At 41.5% G+C, this 21701-nt stretch overlaps 1 long non-coding RNA gene across 5 annotated transcripts in view; it reads right to left on the bottom strand.

The window, feature by feature from the left end:
* LOC137232628 (uncharacterized) overlaps positions 1 to 21701 on the bottom strand; it is a 173129-nt gene that overhangs the window by 121797 nt on the left and 29631 nt on the right. Inside the window, exon 4 of one of the 5 annotated variants that reach the window (XR_010947114.1) lies at positions 13498 to 13872. The exons of the other annotated variants lie outside the window; for them this stretch is intronic. This is a non-coding gene — a long non-coding RNA (uncharacterized lncRNA). Of the gene's footprint in view, positions 1 to 13497; positions 13873 to 21701 lie in introns of those variants that run through there. 5 annotated transcript variants of the gene reach the window in all.

Below are 21701 nucleotides of genomic sequence, written 5' to 3'. Positions count from 1 at the left end.
AGATTAAAATAAAGCACCACGGTGCTTTTGCATACAGCATCTATTTCTAGAACGAAACCACTCAGGTTGTGTCTTTGCAGAACTTGATTTAAAGAAAGGTAGTTCAGTTGATGGGATCATCAAACCACAACAAATACTTTGCTTTAAAACCTTGCCTAGGGAAAGATTTTTGTCTCCCTTTGCAGAGGATTAAGACTTGAAACTCAGGCCACTTAGCAGCAAGGAAATGCTAATCTTCTGTGCTGGGTTATCCTTTTATCCAAGGGCTCAGGCATACCAATCAGCTCTTCCTAATTGTTTGTTTGTCATTATTCCTAATAGGAGTGATGAGTCACCAGGTTCAGCTGCTTTTGCTGCAAGGCCTTAGAAGGCCAAGTCAAATCAAAAGGAATAGTAATAACACCAGCTTTTCAGCAAATCAAAGCTCTTGCCTAGACCAAAAGCTCTTCAGAGATTGGTCTGACTTTAATAAGTGGTCACTTAGCCCCTCTAAACTTCTAATTCCTCATTTGTAAAATAGGGCAGGGACTTCCCTGGTGGCACAGTGGTTAAGAATCCACCTGCCAATGCAGGGGACACGGGTTCAATCCCTGGTCCGGGAAGCCACATGCCGCGGAGCAACTCAGCCCGTGCACCACAACTACTGAGCCTGTGCTCTAGAGCCCGCGAGCCACAACTAGTGAAGCCCACACCCTCTACGGCCTGCATACCACAACTGCTGAGCCTGCGTGCTGCAACTACTGAAGCCCCCATGCCTAGAGCCCGTTCTCCACAACAAGAGAAGCCACCAGAATGAGAAGCCCGCGCACTGCAACAAAGACCCAATGCAGCCAAAAACAAATAAATAAAAAGATAAATTTATAAAAAAATAAAAAATAAAATAAAATAGGGCAAATAAAGGCATCAACTTTATGAGTATCAATCATTCATTGATTCAAGAAATATTTAATTTCCATTATTGCTAGGCTCTGCTTCAGGCAAAGTATTTATCAAATGCTAATCATGCAGCAGATATTATTTAATAACTTAATTATTAAATAATTATTTGCATACCAACTATCCACCGGGTGGGAAAGTATCTGAAACATTTGGAGTCTTGGGCTGGCTTCATAACCCACCTACCCCCAAACTTACACACACCCACATAAATAAATCACATGCCCACTCTCGGCCACTGGGGTAAATCCAACTCCTCAAGCCTATATCCTCAATTATTGTGAACCAAGAATGAAAACTAATTTTATTATCAGCCTAAGTGTTTCATAATTTAAAGGGCAAATATGCCACATTTCAAAGTCACAGAGGAAAACAAGGGGGATTGATTGTCATTTTGATTATCTGCCCCACATTTCCCCTCCCATTAGCTAAGCACGTTAGGGGGCAGATCGGAGATGGTTCTGAAAGGAGACAGATTCTCACTCCTGCTTGTACTCTTACCTCCCCCATCTCCTGTCCCCTCTGCAGCCCCACTCCCACCTCCTAGGACACTACATGAAGCTAGCAACGAGCAAACATTTCTAGAATGCTTTTTTTTTTCTTTGATAGAGAAATCTTCAAATTTGCTTAGGGCCTTATTCATATAATTAAGGAACAAATACTAATTTAACATTGGAAGAGGAACAAAGTCACAGAAGCCAGAGAACAGTACGAAACAGACTCTTCATCTCTGGAACCAGAATTCTTGGGTTCAAATCCTGGCCATTCCATTTTAGGGCTGCCAGATAAAATACAGGGCACCCAGTTAAATTTAATTTTCAGATAAACAGCAAGTACATTTGAGCCCCAAATCTGCTTATGAGATATTCGAATTTATACTAAAAAATTATTTGTTGTCTGAAATTCAAATTTAACTGAGCATCCTATATTTTCATTTGCTAAACCTGGCCACCCTACTCTATTTACTGCTTTTGTGACCTGGGGCAAGTTCCATAAACTCTCTGTGTTTCGGTTTTCTCATCTGTAAAATGGGCATAGTAAAAGCACATTCTTCATAGAACGGTTGCTGTAGTCATTTTTCTTGTTCAATAAATATGTCTGCTTCTCTTCCTTCCAGAAACATGGTAGGAAAGCACTGTCTTGTCCTCCTCAAGTTAGGTGAGGCCTATTACTTGCTTCAGCCAATGAGAAGTGAGCAAAAGGAAGGTGTCACTTCCAGGTAGGAGTCTGTAAGTACTCTTGCACAATTTGCCACCCTCTGTTCCCTTGTCACAGTGGCTTGCAATTTGCCAGGTGCAGTCAAGGTAGAGAGTGGATGACGTGGAGAGGAGCGCCCGACCTATACAAACACCAACCCAAGGAAGACTTAAGTGTGAGTGAGAACTAAAACACCTGTAGTTTTTTTTAATCTATTTTATTGAAGTATAGTTGATTTACAGTGTTAAGTCCTGCCGTACAGCAAACTGACTCAGTTATACATATATGTACATTGTTTTTCATATTCTTTTCTATTATGTTTTATCACAGGATATTCAATATAGTTCCCTGTGCTACACAGTAGGACCTTGTTTATCCATTCTATATGTACTAGTTTGAATCTGCTAATCCCAATTCCCAATCTATTCCTCCCCCCTTAGCAACCACAAGTCTGTTCTCTATGTCTGAGTCTGTTTTGTTTCATAGATAAGTTTATTTGTGTCACGTTTTAGATTCCGCATGTAAGTGATATCATATGGTATTTGTCTTTCTCTTTCTGACTTACTTCACTTGGCATGATAATCTCTAGGTCCATCCATGTTGCTGCAAATGGCATTATTTCATTCTTTTTTATGGCTGAGTAGTACTCCATCATATATATATATATAATATACATATATATATTATATATATATATCACATCTTCTTTATCCATTCATCTGTGATGGACATTTTGATTGTTTCCATGTCTTGGCTTTGTGGATAGTGCTGCTATGAACATAGGGGTGCATGTGTCTTTTTGAATTACAGTTTTGTCCGGATATATGCCCAGGAGTGGGATTGCTGGATCAACTGGCAACTCTATTTTTAGTTTTTTGAGGAACCTCCATACTGTTCTCCATAGTGGTTGCACCAATTTACATTCCCACCAACAGTGCAGGAGGGTTCCCTTTTCTCCACACCCTCCCCAGATTTTGTTATTTATAGACCTTTTAATGATGGTCGTTTTGAGCGGTGTGAGGTAATACCTCATTGTAGTCTTGTAAACACCTGTAGGTTTTTATTTTTTTGCGGTACGCAGGCCTCTCACTGTTGTGGCCTTTCCCATTGCGGAGCACAGGCTCCGGACGCGCAGGCTCAGCAGCCATGGCTCACTGGCCCAGCCGCTCCGCGGCATGCGGGATCCTCCCGGACCGGGGCACGAACCCGTGTCCCCTGCATCGGCAGGCGGACTCTCAACCACTGCGCCACCAAGGAAGCCCCAACACCTGTAGTTTTAAACACTGAAATATGAGTTGTTCCTTACTTAGCATCACTGAGTCCACCCCAATTGAGAGTTGCTATGAAGATTGCATGACTGAATAGCTGTTTAGCTTTGAGAACGTGCCTAGTAAATAGTAGGCACTATGTAAGTAATTATTAGGTTAAGAAAAAGTATGCAACACTCTTTTAATACTAACAAGGGATTGAGATAGGCCTTGCTTGTGGTCCGAGTTTTGGTAATAAACATGTCCAGTTTTCTTTCTCCAGGCCGAAGAAATCGAATCTACCTCTTCCCCATGGTGTTTGGTAATAAACTCTGTAAAGTCAGCAGCGTTGAGCTCAGGAAGTTTCTTTAATCATTAGACAGAATTTTCATGTCGAAAGCACTCCTGATATGGGTCCACTCAAATTGCAGTGTGGGTTCTAACGGAGCGGCAGACTGGATGGCAGATGACCGGGGCTGAGCAATCTGCGGAAGCCAGCCATGTGCGCAGTAATTCAGAGAGGACCAAGGAGCCGGATCCAGGGGGGAAATCATGGCAGTTAATGAGAATCAGATGCAGTGTAATTCAGACCGCAGCGCTCGGTCCTGATCTCCAGGCGCAGGGAATTACATCCATAAACAGACCAGGCTTGATTTTATACAGCACTTTCATCCCCCAAAGAATTCCAAAAGCGTTCCGAAAGAATGCTCTGGTTACTGGTAGCTCAGTGATGGGGAAGACAAACAGGGAAATTGTTGTGTTCACAACTCAGGCTTGGAACCTTCGTTAGAATCCGTGCCCTCCAGAATAGGCTGGCTTGGGAGGCCAGGAACCCTTTCCTGTTACGAAAAACATACTCGCCCCTCCCCCGTTCAATGTAAACGTGCTCATAAAAGAAATCCAAGCATGCACTCAAGAGGCTTTCAAACTTTAACCAAGAATCACAGTAAGAAGCACATAGCTCACGTCAGATTCAGTGATTCACTATATTGATTTCTATGTATACATGGATATATACATTTTTTATATACAACTGAAATGAAACTAAATAGAATAATACTTGCTCTTCTTATATGTGATTTATTTATTTATTTATTTTGGCTGCGTTGGGTCTTCGTTGCTGTGCGCGGGCTTTCTCTAGTTGTGGTGAGAGGGGGCTACTCCTCATTGCGGTGCGCGGGCTTCTCATTGCAGTGGTTTCTCTTGCTGTGGAGCATGGGCTGTAGGTGCACAGGCTTCAGCAGTTGCAGCACTCGGGCTCAGTAGTTGCAGCATGCAGGCCCTAGAGCGTGTGGGCTTCAGTAGTTGTGGCACGTGGGCTCAGTAGCTGTGGCTTGAGGGCTTTGTTGCTCTGCAGCATGTGGGATTTTCCTGGACCAGGGATCAAACCCATGTCCCCCACATTGGCAGGTGGATTCCTAACCAGTGCGCCACCAGGGAAGTCCCTATGTGATGTATTCTTGATATTATCTATTCTATTTCATTTATTTTAAAAAGCTGACCACTTCCTGTAAGTTGATACTACAATCCACATATGTGTAGCATCTTACATTTTCAAATTCATCTCTTTGAAAATAGTGAAAGACAGTGGAAGACTGACACCAGGACATTTCAATGGTACCACAACATACGGTCCTGGGACAGTAACTTCACCTTTTTAGGTCACAAAACTACTGAGAGTCTTCCAGGTTTAGCTTGCTGAAATTTTTACATGCAGCACTTGTGTGTAGATAAAACAAAATATGCTGAACCCAGATTCACTCGCTGAGACTATTTTCAAATTCTGAGGTTGATTCAGAGGTGGGGTTTAAGGTATGGAGAAAGCCCATTTTCTGTTAGTACTAAATACAGCTTTGGGTGACCCCTAAATCAGTCAGATTTTTTTTTTTTTTTGATTGCAGGTAACAAAACCCTCCCTCCATCTAAACACACACAAAAGAAATCCTTTGTTCAAATAGTGGACTCGTCCAGGGGCTGCATAGATTTTAACACAGCTGGCACCGGATGCTGACATCATGCCATGGTAACCTGTCTTCCCCCATCTCTGGGTTCTACTTTCCTCTCTATTGGCTTTGTTCTCACCTGTTATAGGTACGATTCCTCCTTGAAGCCAGAAGATGTTCATCAGCACTTCTAGACTTCAGTTCTACCAGCCTAACGACCCAAAGGAAAGAGGGCACCTTTTTTCTGACTGTTTAAGCGAAAACTCTAGACTTCTCATTATCCCAGCCTGGGTCACATGCCCATTCGTGAATCCATCACCGTGACCAGGGATACGCATTGTTCCAAACGGTCTCATCTGCCTACCCCGGGGCATAGTGATGGTGTCGGAACAACCAAACTACACGAACTCAAGGATTTCACAAAGGAAAATCAAGGTGCCACATCTAGAAGTCAGGGACATGAATTTTAAGTAGATGATAAAAAAAAAATGGCCATCACTGACCTCTGTGCAGATAGACCACCAATCCCTGCCTCCTATTCAGTCTTAAAGTACAGAGACAAAGCTGGCATTCTGTCACTACACTTGGAGAGTACTTTTTTTCACCAAGAGAAACCCTGACATTTTCTCTCTCCAATCATGTTGAGAAGTTAGAAGCTGTGGGAAGGGATTCTCTTAGCTTGCAAATGGAAAACTTAATGTGCCATGAACTTCTGGTCATAAGCTAAGAAGTAAAACCTCTCTTCGGGCCTTTTAGAAATCAGCTCTCCAACTTTATGTCCATTGTTTGTAATGCTGTAATTGCCTCCATGGCTGTATTGTAGCTGCCTTTGCAAACAAAGTTGAAACCTGCAGGTCACCTTAGATTTAACCAACGTATTGTGTGCACAACTGTTGGGGCCCTGAATATGTGCTCTGTCTTGCACTGAAAAGCACACGAACAGGGAAAACACACACACACACACAAAACAACTGTCACTAAATCTGACAAAAAGGAAGAAAGCGTATTGGAGAAAGGTGGCTCAGGTATGATTATTTTCCAGCATTTTGCCGAACACCATTTATCGTCTGGGAAGCAGTGCAAACAGAGCTGTGGCCTTTAGACTCTGCAAACGTTATTGCTATGCATGTGAGGAGATTAACTCACCGAAACGTAGAAAAAGACAGACTATAAGTAGTATAGATTCTTCCTTTTGGCTTGTGCCCTTCTCATACCAGATTATCAGGCCCAGCGTTTTGGTTTTTTGTTTGCTTGCTTTGTTTGGGTGTTTGTTGTTGTTTTTTGGTTTTGTTTTTTAATGATTTCTCATAGAATAGTTCAAACCAAACTGGGAAAAGGCAACCTTGTTGTGATTCAGGCACATTAATCACCTTCAAGAAATTGACAGTTTTCCTTTGATAACACTATTTTGCCTTGGGTTTAAGATGCGAAATACAATCATTATTACTTTATAGGCACCACATCAGGAATAAAGAAACTGGTACTTTTCCCAAAACATAGTTTTCCCAGAACTGCCTAGAACATTGTCCCTTCCCTCTCCCTTGGTTCTTTCATTTTTTTTTTTTTTTTTTTTTTTTTTGGTTCTTTCATTTTTCAGCCTTCATACCTTTGCTTAAATGTCAGGCTTTAGTTTCTTAAAAATTAAACATATGCAAGGGCTTCCCTGGTGGCGCAGTGGTTGAGAGTCCGCCTGCCGATGCAGGGGACACGCGTTCGTGCCCCGGTCCGGGAGGATCCCACATGCCGTGGAGCGGCTGGGCTCGTGAGCCACCGCTGAGCCTGCGCGTCCGGAGCCTGTGCTCTGTAACGGGAGAGGCCACAACAGTGACAGGCCGGCGTACCGGAAAAAAAAAAAAAAAAAAGCAAAAGGAAACAAAATTACCACAACAACTGAGCAGTTCTATTTCTAGGCATGTGCCCAAGAGAAATGAAAACATAACATCCACACAAAACCTTGTGCGTGAATGTTCATAGCAACATTATTCTTAAGAGCCCCAAAGTGGAAAACATCCAAAGATTTGTCAACTGGCAAATGGAGAAACAAAATGTGATATAGTCATAGACTGAAATATTATTCAGCTGAAAAAAGGAAAGAAGTACTGATAGATGCTACAACATGGATGAACCTAAAAAACGTTACGCTTGGGACTTCCCTGGTGGTACAGTGGATAAGACTCCACGCTCCCAATGCAGGTGTCCCGGGTTCGATCCCTGGTCAGGGAACTAGATCTCACATGCATGCTGCAACTAAGAGTTTGCATACCACAACCTGACTGCTGCAACTAAGGAGCTCTGGAGCCGCAACTAAGGAGCCCGCCTGCTGCAACTAAGACCTGATGCAACCAAATAAATAAATGTTTAAAAAAAAAAGTTATGCTAAATGAAAGAAGTCAGTACAAAGGATAACATATTGTGTGACTGCACTTGTATGAAATGTCTAGAGAAAGCAAATCTATAGAGACAGAAAGTAGATGAGTGGTTACCTGTGGCTGGAGATAGAACAGATATTAACTGTACATGGGAATGGGGGAGCTTATAGGGGTGATGAGAAAGTTCTAAAAACTGCATTTTGATGATAGTTATACAACTCAGTCAATTTAATGGAAATCATTGAATTGTACACCAAAAATTTTAAAATAACAATAATAAGGCCAGGCTTTTCTTAGCCTGAGATTAAATAAAATGCCCTTGCTATACCTTCCCTTGGCCCCTACTTTAGAAAGCTTCACCCCACTTGCAAGTACTTGGATTTGGTCTCAGACACAGGTGGATTCTAGTCTCAGCTGTGCCATTTGTTGGCATGATCTTGGACAAGTCGCTTGCCCTCCTTAAGACTTCAGGAGATAGGTACCTTTGTATTAAATTATTTGTCATACTCTCAAAATGCTGTCTATGTTTGTGTCCTTTCTACACAATGGGACCATGCACTCAGGGCTTGTTCTTCCGTCTCTCTTGTACCGCACCCTGTGACACAGCTCAGGTCTCTGGGCAGTGCAGCATGGTGGGTAAAACCTCTGCATCCAGGGTGCTTGGATTTGAACCTACTCCCCAGCTGTGTGACCATGGCCAAGGTATTTAACCACTCTGTTTCATCATTCTTAAATGTTTTTTTGTGAGTTATTAAGGTTCTTGTGAAAATTAAATGAGATGATACACATACATGCTGATACATGTACACTGCTTAGAACAGTGCCTGGCCCGTAGCAAGTGCTATGTGTTAGTTATTATCTTTATACCCCATATTCGGACAGATACAAATAACATACATCTGCTTGGTGTTTCACTTCCCAGGAGTGTTTGGGTCCACTCTGGACATGCATCACCACCAACCAGCATTAGTAACACTCTTCAACAGCAAATGCTCACCTTGACCTCTGAACAACCTGGGTATTTGTGCTTCTCCCAGTAGATCCTTTAATCCCTCATCTCAGTTTCTCATCAGGGTAGGCTGTCTTGGGACTTCCCTGGTGGTGCAGTGGTTAAGACTCTGCACTCCCAATGCAGGGGGCCTGGGTTCGACCCCTGGCCAGGGAACTAGATCTCACATGCATGCCGCAACTGAGGAGCCCACAAGCCGCAACTAAGACCCGGTGCAACCAAATAAATAATTTTTTTTTTTTGCGGTATGCGGGCCTCTCACTGTCGTGGCCTCTCCCGTTGCAGAGCACAGGCTCCGGACGCGCAGCCTGAGCAGCCATGGCTCACGGGTCCAGCCGCTCCGCGGCATGTAGGATCTTCCCGGAACAGGGCTCGAACCCGTGTCCCCTGCATTGGCAGGCAGATTCTTAACCACTGTGCCACAAAGGAAGCCCCAAATAAATAATTTTTTAAAAAAACAAAGTAGGCTGTCTTTTAGTAAAAACTCAACAAATGCTTTTGTACTCACATTATGTACTAGCAAATTCCATTAATTTGTTGAATTGTGCATTTAGCATACAGTAATTGAAAGCTGACTGAGTGCGAGAATCCTAAGAGGTAGGGACTAAACACAGAAAAAGGTACTAATATAATCCTTGTCCTCAAGAAGGTTGTGATCAGAATCAGAGGTTCCCAAACTCCCTGGGCATCAGTGACCTGGAGAAACAGCAGGGTGGTAAGGTATGGCATGGGAAAGGGAGGTTTAAGCATAAGTCCCCTGCCCTATCACCTCCATCCACCCCATAAAGTTACTTTGAAGTAAAAACAATTTTTTAAAAACAAATGTAGGGCTTCCCTGGTGGCGCAGTGGTTGAGAGTCTGCCTGCCGACGCAGGGGACACGGGTTCGTGCCTCGGTCCGGGAAGATCCCACATGCCGCAGAGCGGCTGGGCCCATGAACCATGGCCGCTAAGCCTGCGTGTCCGGAGCCTGTGCTCCGCAATGGGAGAGGCCACAACAGTGAGAGGCCCACATACCGCAAAAAAACAAAAACAAAAACAAAACAAAAAAACAAATGTAGTATCTGCGGAAAACCATCCTTAGAAAACTTTGCTATTTTCATTTATCTGTAACATGCAATCAGTGTAAACACAGCATGCTTGCTATGCAAACACAGTCTCAGGTAAGTTCCCCGGGGCGGGGGTCACCCCCCAAAACAAACTCCTGAGTTTCCCCTATATTGAAATTTTGGAGCTGTCATCAAGGTATCAAGCTTTGTTTGTTCATTTACTTATTTAATCAGTATGCTGGTGGTTTTATAAAATACAGATCCACTAGACTTTCTGACTCAGAATCTCTAGGGGTAGAATCCAGGTACCTGTACTGTTAACAACCCTCTCGGGGTTCAGTTAATGGATCTGCTTTGGGGAACTACTGCCCTACGTCACAGGTGGCAGGAAGGGAGGATGGATTAAACTAAAGACAGGAAGAGCAGTGAGGAGGTGAGAGGTGAGGACAGGTGAGCCAGGCAAGGAGGATGTGGTGGGCTTAGCCCCCCAAGATGTGCATGGCACCATCCTGAATGTTGAACCTGTGAATGTTGCCTGTCATGGCAAAAAGGACTTTGCAGATGTGATTAGGGATCTTGAGAGAGGAAGATTATCTGGATTATTTGGGTGAGCCCTTAATGTAACCACAGTATCCTTATAAGAGGGAAGGAGAGGGAGATTCAGCTGCAGAAGAGGAGGAAAACCTTGGACGAGTGACCACGGATGCAGGGAGAGAAAAGCTGATGTGCTTGGAAGAAGCAGCCATCAGGCGAGAAATGCAGGCGGCTCCCAGAAACGAGAAAACATGAGGAAATGGATTCTGCCCTAGAGTCTCCAGAGGGAGCCAGCCCTACTGACACCTTGATTTCAGACCTGTAAGACTCATTTCAGATGTCCGGCCTCCAGAATTGTAAGAGAATACATTTGTGGGTTTTTTTAAGCCATTACGTTCATGGTTATTTGTTACAGCAGCCATAGGAAACTAATACAGAGGATTAAAAAAAAAAAAAAACAAATACAGCTGACCTCGAACGTGAGTGTTAATCCACATATAATTTACAGTCGGACCTCTGCGTCAGTGATTATTCTGCACGCTCAGATTCAACCAGTGGACCATGCAGTGCTGTAGTATTTTTTATAGAAAATTATCCGCACATAAGCTAAACCATGCAGTTCAAACCTGTTGTTCAAGTGTCAGATGTACAGAAATACGTAGGTGTGAAACCATTACGATCTGGTAATTAATTGGTAGGATATACGAGGTTTAAAAAAAGAAAGCGAGAGAGAAGGAAGAATCAAGAATGAGTCTAAGGATTTCCCTGGCAGTTCAGTGATTAAGACTCTGTGGTTCACCTGCAGGGGACGTGGGTTTGATCCCTAGTCTGGGAACGAAGATCCCACACGCTGCGCAACACGGCCAAAAAAAAGTAATAAGTAAGTCTAGATTTCTAATTGTTGATGAATGAATTGGTTTGGTTGCTGACCCCAAATAAAGGAGGAGGTTAAAAAAAAAAAAAAAGAATTCGCTGTTTGGGCCTTTGCTCAGGGGATGTACAAGTGAAGATGGTCAGCAGGCAGTTGGATGTACAGGTTTAAGGTTTGGATTCTATCATTTGCAAAAGGGAAGGATGAAATATTCCACATCTGGTGGTCATGAGGACTAAGGAGACAGTGTGTGTGGAAGCCTGGCATGTGTAGGTATTCAACAGATGTCAGAGGAAATACCTCCACCACGACATAATTCCATGATCTGGGGTTTGTTCCCAGGCAAAGTGGGCTATGAGACTCTGCCCCTTATCCGCACCACTACCTCATCAGTCCATTTGGCAGAATGCAAAATGCTGACTGGAGCGATCGTTAAAATAGTCACTAACACCAGCTAAGGTTTAAGTGCCTGGTGAAAAGTGCCTCTACTGACCCCAGAGGAAGACGCAGGCTAATGCAGCCGGTCAGTATTTCTTAAATGAGTAAAGCCTCATTAATTGGGACACAGAGAGGCTCAACGAGAGTTTAGGTTGTCCTCTCTTTAAAGAGGAAGAGTTTGGGAAGCAAATGAAGAGTTTAACAAGATTTCCAGAGGGACTATTTAAATGCCTTAGAAAACCAAGCTGCTTTTAATCACCATCAAACACTTGAGGAGCACCATTGGCGGTCCAACCGATTTGTGATTGGCAAACCATTTCTAAGTCTCTATTAAACAAGTGCTGGGGATAAACGAAGGAATCATTTTAAAGCCTGGTTCTATTTCCTGGAAATAGTGAAGCTGTTTCCTTTAAAAATATTTCACCGTTCTGATATGCCATTCATTCTGACTGAACTTCCTCTAACAAGGAGTCAGACAAATGAGGGTTTCATAGATCTTTTTCTCCAGAGCTCCTCCTCCACCGCTTATCCTAGCCACGAATTTGGGGGGTTCCTGGACCCAATTCCAATGCATGGGTGTGTGTAGTAGGGGTGGGGTGCTCCCCATACCACCAAGCAATTCTCAGGACACCAGCTGGGTGTCCTATGATTCAATTCAGTTCTGCCACTGTCCACCCAGAGATAGCATCAGGTTTCACAGGGTAAGAGTTCAGTCACACAAGAGTGCCCCCTGGTCCCCGCCACCCATTTCAATCATTTCCTGTGCTTCTGACTAACTGGCTACAGACTGGATGTTCCAGTGACCCCCTCCCTTATGCCAAAAACAAGTTCAGGTTGTCACCTGTGCTTCTGACCAACGAGCTATAAATTGGAGGTTCCTACAGCCTCCCTCCATTAATTTGCAACAGTGGCTCACAGAACTCAGAGAAACATTTGTTTACTAGGTTATCAGTTTATTATAAAAGGATGCAGCTCAGGACTAGCCAGATGGAAGAGATGCATGGGGCAAGGCACAGGGAAAGGGTGCAGAGCTTCCACACTCTCTGAGGGCACCAATCTCTCTGTATCTACACATGTTCACCAACCTGGAAGCTCTCCAAACCTCATCCTTCTGAATTTTTATGGAGGTTTTATTACACAGGAATTATTGATTTCATCACTGGCCATTGGCTGTTAATCTAACTTTTGGTTCCTTTCCCTTCTCTCCTCCCCAGGGGTCAAGGCGGAGGGACTGAAAGTTCCAACACTCTAATCACATGGTTGGTTCTCCTGGCAACCAGACCCCCACCCTTAGCTGTGATACAAAATTTGCCTCACTAATATAAAAAAAAATTGTCACTTTCATCACTTGGGAAATGCCAAGGGTTTTAGGAGCTCTGTGCCAGAAATTTGACAAAGACCAAATACATATTTCACAAGAAGTCAGGGAAAAACCTAGGGTTGATCCTCAGTACGCTTGCATGTCCCTATCAAATCCGTCACCGAGACCTGACCATCTCTACACACTTTTCCTTTATTTTCACCCTCAAAATTCTAGTCCCTAACATCTATTTATGATAAAAATTCTCAACAAAAGTGTGTAGAGGGAATGTACCTCGACATAATAAAGGCCATATACAACATGCCCACAGCTAACATCATATATAACAGTGAGAAACTGAAAGCCTTTCCTCTAGGATCAGGAACAAGACAAGGATGCCCACCTTCACCGCTTTTATTCAACACAGTATTGGCAGTCCAAGCCAGAGCAATTAGGTAAGAAAAAGAAATATAAGGCATCCAACTGGAAACGAAGAAGTAAACTGTCACTAACTGCAGATAACATGATATCATATACACCATATGTAATATGTAGAAAACCCTACAGACTCCATCAAAAAACTGCTAGGACTAATAAATTCAGTAAATTTTTAAAAATAAATTTATTTATTTATTTATTTTTGGCTGCATTGGGTCCTTGTTGCTTCACGCAGGCTTTTTCTCCGGTTGCGGCAAGTGAGGCCTACTCTCCATTGAGGTACGCGGGCTTCTCATTGCAGTGGCTTCTCTTGTTGCGGAGCACGGGCTCTAGGCACACAGGCTTCAGTAGTTGCGGCACATGGGCTCAGGAGTTGTGGCTCACAGGCTCTAGAGCACAGGCTCAGTAGTTGTGGCACACGGGCTTAGTTGCTCCATGGCATGTGGGATCTTCCCGGACCAGGGCTTGAACCTCTGTCCGCTGCATTGGCAGGCAGATTCTTAACCACTGCACCACCAGGGAAGTCCCTAAATTCAGTAAAACTGTAGGATACAAAATCAGTACACAAGACATCTGTTGTGTCCCTATATACTAATAGTGAACTATCAGAAAGAGAAATTAAGAAAACAATCCCACTTATAATTGCATCAAAAGGAACAAAATACCTAGGAATAAATTTAACCAAGGAGGTGAAACCCATGTACTGAAAAGTATGAGACATTAGTAAAAGAAACTGAAGAAGACACAAATAAATGGAAAGATATTCCATGCTCATGGATTGGAAGAATTAATATTGTTAACATGTCCATACTACCCAAAGCAATCTACAGATTCAGTATAAGCCCTATCAAAGTTCCAATGGCATTCTTCAAAGAAATAGAATAGGGCTTCCCTGGTGGTACAGTGGTTAAGAGTCTGCCTGCCAATGCAGGGGACAAAGGTTCGAGCCCTGGTCCGGGAAGATCCCACATGCCACAGAGCAACTAAGGCTGTGTTCCACAACTACTGAGCCTGCGCTCTAGAGCCCACAAGCTACAGCTACTAAAGCCTGCGTGCCACGACTACTGAAGACCGCATGCCTAGAGCTCGTGCTCCACAACAAGAGAAGCCACTGCAATGAGAAGCCCACACACAGCAACAAAGAGTAGCCCCTGATCACCACAACTAGAGAAAGCCTGCGTGCAGCAATGAAGACCCAACGCAACCAAAAATAATAAAAAAATAAAATGAATTTTAAAGAAATGTATTAAAAAAAAAGAAATAGAATAAATAATCCTAAAATTCATATGGAAACACAAAAGACCACAAACAGCCAAAGCAACATCAGTAAGAAGAACAAAGCTGAGGACATCATGTTTCTTGGTTTCAAACTATATTACAAAGCTATAGTAATCAAAACAGTATGGTATTGGCATAAAAACAGACATATAGATCAATGAAATAGAATGGAGAGCCCAGAAGTAAACCCATGAATATATGGTCAATTAATTTACAACAAAGGAGCCAAAAATATCCAATGGGAAAAGGACAGTCTCTTCAATAAATGGTGCTGGGAAAACTGGACAGCCACACGCAAAAGAGTGAAACTTGACCACTGTCTTATACCATACACAAAAATTACTCAAAAAGGTAAACACTTGAACATAAAACCTGAAACCATATAACTCCTAGAAGAAAACATAGGCAATAATCTCCTTGATGTAGGTCTTGATGATGATTTTTTGAATCTGACAACATAAGCAAAAGCAACAAAAGCAAAAATAAATAAGTGGGACTACATTAAATGATAAAGCTTCTGTAGAGCAAAGGAAACCATCAACAAAATGGAAAGGCAATCTACTGAATAGGAGAAAATATTTGCAAATTTTATATCTGATAAGGAGCTAATATCCAAAATATACAAAGAACTCATCAACTCAGTGGCAAAACCCCAAGAAAATCTAATTTAAAAATGGGCAGATATGCACAATAGATATTTTTCCAAAGAAGATATACAGATGGCCAACAGGTACATGAAAAGATGCTCAAAGCCATTAATCACCCGGGAAATGCAAATCAAAACCACAATGAGATATCCCCTCACACCTGTAAGAATGGGTATTATCAAAAAGACAAGAAATAACAAGTGTTGACAAGTATGTGGAAAAGTGTTGATGGGAGTGTAAACTGGTACAGCCACTATAGAAAACAGGACAGTGGTTCCTCAAAAAATTAAAAATACAACTACCATATGATCCAGAAATTCTACTTCTGGGTCTTTACCTGAAGAAAACAAAGACACTAATTTGAAAAGATATATGTACCCCCATGTTTTAAAACACATACACACACATATATACGTACAGTAGAACATTATCCAGCCACAAAATAGAACTAAATCTTGCCATTTGCAGCAACAGAAATGTACCTTGAGGGTATTATGCTAAGTGAAATAAGTCAGAGAGACTATTACCAAATGATCTTACTTATATGGGGAATAGAAAAACAAAAACAAAAAAAACACAAGATCATAGATACAGAGAGCAGAAGATTGGTGGTTGCCAGAGATGGGGGGAGGGTGGTGAAGGATGGGAGGAATGGGTTAAAAAAAATAAGAAAAAATTCTAGTCCCAGCTCCCATCACCTCCTACCTGGACTACTGCAACAGTTCTTCCTCTAGTTTGTTGGATCTACTCAATGCCCTTCTAATTCCCCCTTCTGACAAGTGCCAGTGAGATCTATCCAAAATAAAGTGCAGCCTCTAGAGTCAGATTGAATGGGATCATTAGCCGCGGAGCATTTGTCACCCATAGCCTTTCTGGGCCTCACTGTGTTCATCTACAAAACTGATACTAGTCGCTGCCTCTGAGGTTTCAGGTGAGGGTTAAGTGAAAGTGAAGTGCTTTCCTTCCTGCCTGCAAATAGCAACTGCTCAGTAAATATTAAGTTGCATGACTATGACCACTTGGCCTCTCCGCCAGCCAGCCAGTTAGGACAATCTCACCCCAGCTATTATGAACAAGCACATGCTTATTCTACAACATTCATTCATCAGTTTATACAGGTCAAGTGCAAAGTGAGGTTTACGTCTTGTTTTCTTTTCCATCATTTTTGAGGCGCACAGTTAGGAGAAAATGCATATAACTTAAACGAAACCAATCATACTTAGGAAGGGTTTAAGTCACAGATATAAAAGGAGCATTTAAGATAGGAGTAGATGGACCATTTCATAAGTCTTCCTTTAAGGTTAATACAATTCCTTTCACACTCCTAACAGATTCTTCCCATAACTTATCACCTTATGGCCCCCAGTAAAAAACAAAAACATGTTCAAAGAAATAAAAAAATCAACTATAAGCAGAGTGGGCCATTAAGCATTCTGAAGGGCACGTTGTCAGAATATGAAGAAAGAATTTAATCCTTAGCTGACCAGAGATAAACAATGAAAATTCAGAAAGTAACGCTACTCTGAAATCTTCATTGTAACTCTCTCTAGACACAAATAAGTGTTTTCTATCAGGTGATTCCTTTTATCTCAGGAGCTGTTCTAATTGCTCAAAATGTGCTCCGAGGTGGGTAATTCAAAAGCAAAGTCTTTCACCACCATATTTTGCTGGAAAAGCTCATTATCTCAATGTGAAGGAAGCTTTCTCTAAAATGATGAAAAGGATAGTTTTAAATGAAATACTGTTTTATTCCTTTTAAAGGACTCAGGGCTGCAATTAGTACTATAAGAGGCTCTAAGGACCAAAGACATTACAATGGCTTCCTCCCTCACACCACCTTGTATTTCAAAATAAAAATGACCCTACGATAAGTGGGAAAAAAGGCTAAAGTTCTACTTTTCCCCAAGGACTACATTATTGATTTCCTTGAAATAGCATATATTTAATTCTTTCTCAAAAATTTTTTCTTGGTGAAGTTGCTTTGTTGGTTTAATTTGCCTACCAGGGACTCAGCGCTATAAGGACTCAGACAACTCAAACTAGTTTGGCACAGAGTGGTCTAGCAAAGGTGGAACTTAAAGACTTGGATCCAAATCCCAGCTGAGCCACTTACTACCTGTGTGACCCTAGGCTAGTTCCTTCTCTCTTAGCATCAATCCTTTTGTCTGTGGCTAAAATGTGGCTGTGTGGGGATAAGAACAAGTAAACAGAAACGCAGTCCCCTAAATCTGTCCCCTCAATTTGCTAACTAAATAATAGTATAGAGCTCTTTGCAATTAACCCATCACTTGTATGTAAATAGTGCCTCAGCAAAGCACCATTGATTTCCTTAAGTAAATGAAACGGGCACCCTTACACAGTTTATTTACTTTTAAAATTTGCTTAGCATGTTCAGATGACAGAGAATGTTTCAAAAACTCCACAGGTTTCAATTTATCTGAATTTAAGTTAATGAGTTTTTGGTATCCTAACATGTGGAGAGAAGGAATGAACAAAGAGAAGGAAATTATGTATAATGACCATTAAAGATAACAGAACACTATATTGTCAGTGGATTTTAAGCATTTGGGAAGTAAACAAAATATTTGTTGCAGGAGTATGCTTGACATCTGCTGTGAAACCCACTTCCATGAGAAGGTGAAGGCTTTCAATATCTGCTCAATTACCTCGTGCCTTGTCACTACGTTAGGTGACTGAAATTTTAAAGAAAAAAGAGATGGTACCAGTTAACACATCTGAATACACCTCATCCCTGCAGGAGTCATTCATTCAGCAAACATTTTACTGAGTCTACTCAACACCAACCCATTGCGTTAGATAATTAGGATGAAACTACCAACAAGACTCATATATGGCCCTCGTCACATGGAACATACATGTTTGGAAGGGGGAAGAAAAGTGCTCTTGAGGACACTTATTTGCCAGTAACTGTGTGCCAGGCACTGCTTTAGCACATTACACATGAATGGATTTGTTATGAATTTCACTGACAGTACTGAATTAGAAGTTATGCAATTCCCATCTCTCCTTTTCTTGCAGTTACCATCAAAAGTTGTTAACTGGGAGGTATAAATTAAAGGTTGGGGTTAATATACACACACTATACTATATCTATCTATCTATAATAGATAACCAACAAAGACCTGCTGTATAGCACGGGGGACTATACTCAATATTTTGTAATAACCTATAAGGGAAAAGAATCTGAAAAAGAATACACACACACACACACACACACACACACACACACACATATATGAAACTGAATCACTGTGCTTACACCTGAAATTAAATCACGGTGCTGTACACCTAAAACTAACATAACATTGTAAATCAACTATACTTCAATTTTTTTAAAAAGTTGTTAACTGGCTTCCCTGGTGGCGCAGTGGTTGAGAGTCCGCCTGCCGATGCAGGGGACACGGGTTCGTGCTCCGGTCCGGGGGGATCCCACATGCCGCGGAGCGGCTGGGCCCGTGAGCCATGGCCACTGAGCCTGCGAGTCCGGAGCCTGTGCTCCGCAACGGGAGAGGCCACAACAGTGAGAGGCCCGCGTACCGCAAAAAAAAAAAAAAAAAAAGTTGTTAACTGAAAAACAATAACCACCACCATTAAACCTACATTTCTCCAAAATCCTTTTCTATGTAACTTATTTAAAGAGGGACACCTGTTCTTCAAAAATATCACTGTCATAAAAAAAAACAACTGAAGAATTGATCAAAATTAAAGGAGACATAATAACAAAATGTAATATGCAATCTTGGTCTGAATCCTGTACTGTGGAAGAAAAATACAATAAAGGTCCTTACTGGATCAGTCAACAAAAGTGGAATGTGGACAGTAGATTAAATAAAAGTATTGATCAATGTTTAATTAGCTGAAGTGGGTAACTGTAGTGCAGTTATGTAAGAGAATGTTTTGTTCTTAGGAATACACACTAAAGAACTTAAGGGTAAGGTGGCATAATGAATGCAACATAAGTACAAATGGTTTCGGGAAAATATTTTATATATGACAAATGACTAAGTAAATAGGGCAAGACTTTAACAATGAGTGAATCTAGGTGAAGGGCATTGTGGAGATTTTTTGTACTATCCTGGTAATTTTTTTTTGATACTTGTAATTCTTTGCAAATAGAAGTTTAAAAATTCTGTAAATCTAAAATGTAGGATCCCTAATAGCACAAAGGTAGGGATGAAAATTCCAAGTACATGCTCTCTGCAGCTGGGGATCATTAAGAATGATGTCCTTGTGACCAGATATTAAAATTCTGATCTGTCATGGTAAATTTCTATGCATTTGGGCAATAAAATGGAACATTCTCCCAGTCTAGGATTTTATTATCATTCCTCTGAGAACGTATTCTTTGTCAGATATTCTTTATTTTGGCTCCAGATCACCTACAACTTCAGATGGTGTTTTGAAGTCAATTCACCTCTAAGGCCATCCAAATATTGAAAACGTCATTAAAATACAAAGTAGAATTGAATAGATTTTTGTGTTAAAATTCTTCCAGGACTTCCCTTGTGGCTCAGTGGTTAGGAATCCTCCTGTCAATGCAGGAGACACGGCTTCGAGCCCTGGTCCGGGAAGATCCCACCTGCCACGGAGCAACTAGGCCCATGCGCCACAACTACTGAGCCTGAGCTCTAGAGCCCATGACCCACAACTACTAAGCCCACGTGCTGCAGCTACTGAAGCCCACACGCCTAGAGGCCGTGCTCTGCAACAAGAGAAGCCACCGCAATGAGAAGCCCGCTCACTGCAACCAGAGAAAAAGCTCACTTGCAGCAACGAAGACCCAACGCAGCCAAAAATAAATAAAATTTTTTTTTAAAAAAGCAAATTAAAAAAAAAATTCTTCCAATGCGTTCCCATTGCCACTCATCACTGGGAAAGTTTTACTTGACATCTAAAATCCCTAAGTAGCTTATTCTCTGGGTAGCTCAAACATAACTTTTTGCCCTGATTTAAAGTTTTCTTTAACAATATGATTTATGTGCTAACTTAGACATATCTCAGGAGGTGAGGGATTCAAAGAGCAGCCATGACTTGGGACTTTGGGAGGGAATAATTTTATGGAGGCTCAGTTATAAATGAGGAAAAGAATTCTTACCTCAGAGGGGATGATATAAGAGATAATTATCACTTGCAAAATGCCTCAAGGTCTTGAGATAAAAGGGGTCATTTTGGTGTATCACACTGTCATTTTTATTATGTGCTCTCTTATATTTCTTTTACAGAATATGCAGCAAAATCGTTTTAAATGAATTGAAGGTGGTTGCCTTACTTCACTGATTAAACAGAACAATCTACTTGTCCTTGGCCACAGGCAGAGTTCTTATCAATGGAATGAGGAATAAAGAAATTCCCAGCCTTGTTGCTTCTCCTTTTTCACTGGCTTACTTAATGAGCTACATTATTTTCAATTTATTATTCTACTTTACTTATGTTCACATTATTATTTTAGTTTAATATGATACAAATGATGCTTGCCTTAGCACTTTTTAATGGTAAGCGTACAGCCAGGGTAATTCAGTTTCACTGTCTTAGTCTGTTTGGGCTGCTATAACAAAGTGCCATAGACTGTGTGGCTTATAAACAACAGAAATTTATTTCTCAGTCTTGGAGGCTAGAGTCTGAGATGAGGGTGCCAGCATGGTTAGGTTCTGCTGAGGGTCCTCTTCTGGCTTGTATACTGCCTCCTTCTCCTTGTATCTTCACATGAAGGAAAGTGGGCAAGGGAGCTCCCTGACCTTTTCTTATAAGGGCACTAATTCCATTCCTGAGGGCTTCACCCCATGACCTAATTACCTCCACCTCTGAATCCCATCACATTGGGAGTCAAAATTTGGTGGGGAGGGGGACACAAACATTGAGTCTATAACATCCACCAGTATTTATTGAACACCTGTCCTGTGTTAGGCGCTAAGAGAAAACTGGTGGACAAATAGACCCACTTGCAGAGCTCACAAAGCTGAGTCCAGTGGAGCAGAAACACGAGAAATAATCGTAAAATAAATATTCCATTTTAAGGTTTGACAAAAGACATAACCAGAGACCTGAGATTATTAAGATGGGACCTGATATAAATAAACTTCCAATAGATCTTCCTATTTCTGTTTGTAATAAATGTGATCACAGATGTCCTCAGAGTTAAAACATTTTAATAACACACTAATTTGTCAGGAACAGTATATCTAGGTCAAAGGAAGAGTTCAGTCTCATTTGTTAGAGCTGCTTCTGATTTTCTCTGAGTTTTAATATTTTTGAGGACATGATGGAACATTACAACTGTAGGAAAAATTGCAAATGCTGAGCAAAATCTGGTTCTTATATAATTGGCAGGAAGAATCAAGAGGAAATTTAAATTTCTAAAAACAAAAATACAAAGTAAACAATATTGCAGTAGTGAATTTAGGGACAAAATATTTATGAGTCATTGC

Source organism: Pseudorca crassidens, chromosome 10 (genome assembly GCF_039906515.1).
Source record: "Pseudorca crassidens isolate mPseCra1 chromosome 10, mPseCra1.hap1, whole genome shotgun sequence".
NCBI classification, from domain to species: Eukaryota; Metazoa; Chordata; class Mammalia; order Artiodactyla; family Delphinidae; genus Pseudorca; species Pseudorca crassidens.
This window is presented reverse-complemented; position numbering and strand designations above follow the sequence as displayed.